Here is a 5896-nt window from a genome sequence, read left to right as displayed (position 1 = left end):
TTTGTGTTCCGTCTTGAGTCACACTGTGGCGCAGTACCGAGACATTATAGAATTGAGACTCAGAAATGAATATCTTAAGGAAAACAACCAACTTAATTGAAAATGTGCGACAGAAGTAGGAACAGCGCAGCCACAGGCATAAGAACACGAAAAGCCTTAAATGTGCCTATAAACCGACACCATTTAAATAATCGCGGCAATGTCAAAAACCGCCACCTTGTGGCACGAAGTACCGCCACAATTGAGCGCGGGCGTCCACCTGCTGTCACCGTCGCACGGGCGCGCTCTCCGCTACAACAGCATACATCAGCGGACGCTTGGCTGCCCCGATGCAAGGAGTTCCGGTCACAGGTGCTGACCCCAAAGCACCAATACGACTAAACACACCGCCGACATTAGCATAATCGTCGCTTACAACTGACCGTTAGCGTCGCGCGATGGCATCCATCATGAGCCCGCTCCAGCGGGCCCCGCTCCAGCGGGCCCCGCTCTTGGCCCGCCGCCACACGGCGTGCGGGCATGCGGACGTCCAGGCCGGGGATGCTGCCTGCGGTGGGGCTCGCGTGCCCGCACCGCATCTGTCGCCGGCGCTCTGTAATTCCAGCGGCGTCGCGGCGATGAGGCCGACCGGAATACCGTACACTCGTCGCACCTGCACGACATGTTGCTGCCGACCTCCTCCGGGCATACTCGTCCCCGGAGAGTTACGGGGGCGGCTGCTGCGGAGGGTCACGGAGACGGCTGCTGCGGAGGGTCACAGGGGGCGGCTGCTGCGGAGGGTCACAGGGGGCGGCTGCTGCGGAGGGTTACGGGGTGGCTGCTGCGGAGGGTCGGGGCGGCTGCTGCGGAGGGTCACAGGGGGCGGCTGCTGCGGAGGGTCACAGGGGGCGGCTGCTGCGGAGGGTTACGGGGTGGCTGCTGCGGAGGGTTACGGGGTGGCTGCTGCGGAGGGTCATCGGGTGACGGCTGCGGAGGGTTACGGGGCGGCTTGCTGCGGAGGGTTACGGGGATGGCTGCTGCGGAGGGTCACAGGGGGCGGCTGCTGCGGAGGGTTACGGGGTGGCTGCTGCGGAGGGTCACCGGGTGACGGCTGCGGAGGGTTGCGGGGTGGCTGCTGCGGAGGGTTACGGGGTGGCTGCTGCGGAGGGTTACGGGGTGGCTGCTGCGGAGGGTTACGGGGTGGCTGCTGCGGAGGGTCATCGGGTGACAGCTGCGGAGGGTTACGGGGTGGCTGCTGGGGAGGGTTACGGGGTGGCGGCTGCGGAGTGTTACGGGGGGCGGCTACTGCGGAGGGTCATCGGGTGACGGCTGCGGAGGGTTACGGGGTGGCTGTTGTGCCCGTTTCCGGTGGCGACATGCCCCGCTGGAGGTCTTGGCTGCTGGGATTTCCCTTGCCCGATCCACCCGCTGCCTATGGGGCTGTGCCCGTACCTATGCCGTATCGATACCTATTCCACAGCTATGCATGCCGTACCGTACCTATGCGGCACCTATACATACCGTAGCATGCTCCCAGACATTCTTAAGCAATCGTTCGTATTCTTTACCTGCCCCTTGACATTTTTCTCAAACTTAAGTTCTAAATTATGGGTGAAAGAGTTTCAGGAATGTTGACTACGAACAAACGTTTTGCATTGATAATTGCAAAAGTAGTTTGAATAGAGTACCAACCCGGTATTTCGTAGATGTCTTGCGCTCCTAACTTTGTCCGCGATTTGCCCTAAATATGCGCTCTATTCAGCCCGTTGCCTTTTCCGTGTGGATGCCCACCGGCTTACCCAATCGCGTGAGGTCTCCCTGGCCCAGCAGCACGCGGTGCGCGCGTGAGCCAGACGACCTCCCCTTACCATGCACCCCTACAAAGCAGAACGGTCTTACCGCCGTGTCACGCAGCACACCGCGAGAGGGCAGACGGCGCGGCACCCTCGCCCCGCCCTGCGTGCTGCCCGCCGGAGCCTCCGGCCACCAGACTGCAAGCGTGCATCACGCTTCAATGCGGGCCGGTGAAACTGTGGAAAGAGTTCGGGACCACCTGGTCGCGTTGGAGCGACTCATGTGTGACGCAACATTCCGGACCGCCTCAACGCGGCCGCCGCCGCCCCTCGGCCCCGGCCGTGGTTTCTCCAAATGAGGGATCGGCCTCCAGCAAGGGCGATCCGTCCACGAGTCTATCACGTCCGAAGCCCAGGCGCCGCCTCTGATTGGCTCCCGCTGACCCAGTTGCGTAATGGTGCCGGGGCACTTCCCGCGCCCGTCCGGCGCCGTGGCGATGGCGCGCCGCCGCGCCGCGGTGCGGTCGGCGGCGCGGTCTGCCCTGCTGGTCTGCACAGGCCGCGACTCCGCCGATCGCTCGCTGCTGGGGCGCTTGTCGGGTCTCGGACGAGCGCCGGCAGCTTCGGGAGGTGGACTGGGCCAGGCCGGCGTCTGTAGTCTGTGCTGGCGGCAGGGCATTCCAGCGTGGCGTGGGCTGCGGCCCCGAGTATGGGTCCGAATGCCACGGCGGTGTCTGACGGCAGGGTCCGGCTCCTCGGTCCTGGGATGTGTTTTAAAGGTCCGGCTACGTGACGGAACGAACTGTCAGCAGACGCTGAAATATCCCGCTCTGGTAAGCGGTGGAGCAATATACCTCTCTGGTAAGCGGTGGAGCTAGCGGCTGGCATTGACCGATCGGTAAGGACCCGCCAATATGGCCGAGTGGACTCGGCCGACATGGACGAGTCCACCCTGCCCGGCATGAAGGCTCGAGTGCAGCTGCACTTAGTCCGGCTCAGCGGGAGCATCCTGCGTGAGGCTGGGGATGTGGAGGGTGGTAAGCTAGTTGTCCAGGATTGCGCTTGATTGGAAAGCATTTTGAATTCGAGCAAGAAACATTTCGTATAAATGTCGTGGGGGCTTTTGTCAATGTTTTTTTGAGATGCGCCTGTGTATCTCACAGAAATATTTACACTTTGAGTAAGGGTGTTTTTTATCAGATGCTCCCCTTTGGGTGACCAAAACGCCGATCCCTTTCACTTTTTTACTGCGGCCTGCATCTGCAAGAGCGGTATTCATAACCGGTTATTATGGTCGCTTAAAGCTCGAGTACTTGAATAAAGATAGCCTTACGCAAACATCATTACACTCAGCTAAAACCTTAATATCATGTATTTTGTACTCTTATCTTCGGTCGCACATCAATGCTTGTATTCTTTATTTCCGCGTTTTGCTGTCAGGCTCCGAACACCAATACCACGCGTCCCGCACTGGCCCTCGAACCATGCATAGCTCCGAGCACCGCAGGCACTCGCAGGAACCGCTTCTCCACGCTCCCAGCCAGGCCGCGACCTTGAGCCGGCTGGTTTGTGACGTCACAAGGTCACCAGCGACGTCCTGCGGCGGAACGCCGGTGGTTAGTGATCGCTCGGCGCCTGTGAATGGGTGCCGGGGAAGGCCGTGGCCCAGTGTGCCGTTCTCGGCCCGGAATGGGGGCAGTTCTGCTGGTGCAGTCTTGGCTGACTTCAGCGCGGCCCGACCGCCGCCCCGCCGGCCGGGGCCGCGCTGCCGTGTCGTTTCCGATCAGCTGTCCGCGGCGGCGTCCGTCCACCTCGGGTTGTCCATGCGCCCTGCCGTGCCGTCGCGAGTGGAGACAAGGCGTTCTTGAGAAGCCGCGGGTGGGCTTGCCCCGCGCCCCAGCGGTCTCTTCCGACATGAAGAAAAAAACCCAGATAGAAACAAGTGTCTGGAATAGCACTAGCCTTAAACGCTCGCGTGTCAGGTGATATATAATCACCAAGGAGCGAAAAAAGAACGCGGGGACAGGGACGCTCTCCGAGCAGGCTGAGTTTGCGGCGCTCAGCACACGCGTGACCTTCGGTTAACTGCTGAAAAGCGCACAAAAACGCTCCAGTTCATTAAGCACGGCCTGGGTTTGCTGGTTTGGCCTTCCTTGGCATAGCTGGCGGGAGGTGTCCCCCTCCGGGAGTCTACCTGAACCTCGCCTAACGTACACGACACGCAGAGAGCGCCTCCTTCGTCTGTCGTTCTGCTGGGCAGGCATGTGCACACAGCCCCCAAAAGATCCCAGCATAAAGGATCCCGTAAACATGGAATCCTATGGGATCCTGGATCCGCTGTTGGGATCCGTGCACATGTTTGCGGGGCACGGGATCATTTGGCAACTTGGGACAGAGGACAGCTGACCTTCCTCCAACGTGAGGGGATACAGCAGCGGCCTCGTAGCCTGCCGCAGCGAACACTTGCCCCAGACAGCACCCCCTACTCCGTCTGGAGACTGCTTCGCCGCGTCACACCGCACCCCTATTCCGTCTGGAGGCTGCTTCGCCACCGTCTGCATAAGCAAACAGCGCGGTGGGTGATACCGCGACCAACCGCTCCCTCTGGGCCTTTCAGCGACGCCTTTCTCCAGCCTTGAGTGCCGTGGGCCTAGGCCTAGTTCGGGGTCGAATTCGTGTATGAAGGTCGTACATCCTGCAGTCAATGGTCGCCCCCCCCCCCCCCCGGCTGGACGGCCGGCCGGCTCAGGAAGTCCCGGGAAGTGTCTTGACCCTTTGATGTTAATCCCTGCCATGCATGAACCTAAAGCTGCTGGGGAGAATGGAATAGAAATGATGTACCAATCAATGGCATATGCGGCATATCATTTGTCACATGACATGCAACCAGAGGCGTTCACTACAGGGGTACTACCAGTATTTCCTGCAGGGTAGGATGGGGGGGGGGGGGCGTTCTCAGTGAGTACGCATCACATCAAATTTTGACTTGCTGTCTGGAGCCGTCTACAGTAAAAAACCGAAAAATTCAGGCCGCGGAAGTACCCCCTGTCCCATTGGCTGCGCCCGGGTTTTCTGGAGATGTTTCTCCAAGAACGAGCAGAGAGCGTTGAGTCTAATTTCCAAAATTTTGGTTTTGAATTAAGAATTTTGAAGAATTTTGAAGCAAGGCTTAATTTAAGGACATTTTGAAGAATTTTGATGCAAATTAGATTTTGCACCATTATACTGTGTTTTCGGCCGCAACGCTATAACCTATAACTAACGCTGTGGAGAAGTGAGCACAGCGGGAGGAAAAAGCCTGGCACTGAAGGATGCTGAGCGCGCCTCAGAGATACGATGCGCAAAGATGCGCCTCAGCTTCCTACATTTGTTATATTGTTCAGCATGAGTACCTGTACCTAAGTACCTAAGTACCTAAGCACATGCTAAGCATGTATATGAGGCCTGTAACTGTTTCAGCAGTATGGTAGTCAGGTTCATCTCCTTCGAACTTGCCGGCCACTCGGGTGACCCATGCTCCTATCACCATGCCCCCCCCCCCCCCCCCACCGTGGACATAGGAGCCGTCTCCAGCGCCGCGCCGGGCGGCGGGCGCCGGCCGACCACGTGGTGCGTCGGCGGCGGCGGCGCGTCACTGGCGTCGGAGGGACGCGCCGGCGGCGGCTCGGCTGGCGGCCGGCGGCTATTTCGAGACGTCACCGAGCGCGCGGGGGCGCGGCGACAGAGCGGGCCGGCCGGCCGCCGGCTAAATGCGGCGTGACCTCCGGGGATAGGGCCTCTCTGGGGGCGACGGACTGGCCCGGCGGTGACGATGTCAGAGGCGGGCTGTAGCATGTGGGTGGGGTTGTTTGCGCGGTGCATGGGTTGTTGCCGGGCGGGCTCTGCGTGGCTGCCGGCGGGTGGCAGTGCGCTGGTGATGTGTCCGTTCGCCGTCCAGTGATCACCGGCGTGTTGACGCGCGGCGGAAGGCGTGCTGCGATGTGAGGACGGATGGCTTCCTTCAGCGGGTGTCTCAGAGTTTTTATTTTTTAAAGATTGTGCGACACACGCCGTCGCACAGCGCTGGAAGCGGGAGGGAAGCGCTGGCGAAGTCAGTGGCTGTTTGCGCCAACAGCCAAAAGCGC

Source organism: Pollicipes pollicipes, unplaced genomic scaffold (assembly GCF_011947565.3).
Source record: "Pollicipes pollicipes isolate AB1234 unplaced genomic scaffold, Ppol_2.1 Scaffold_4219;HRSCAF=4965_pilon_pilon_pilon, whole genome shotgun sequence".
NCBI lineage: Eukaryota > Metazoa > Arthropoda > Thecostraca > Pollicipedomorpha > Pollicipedidae > Pollicipes > Pollicipes pollicipes.
This window is presented reverse-complemented; position numbering follows the sequence as displayed.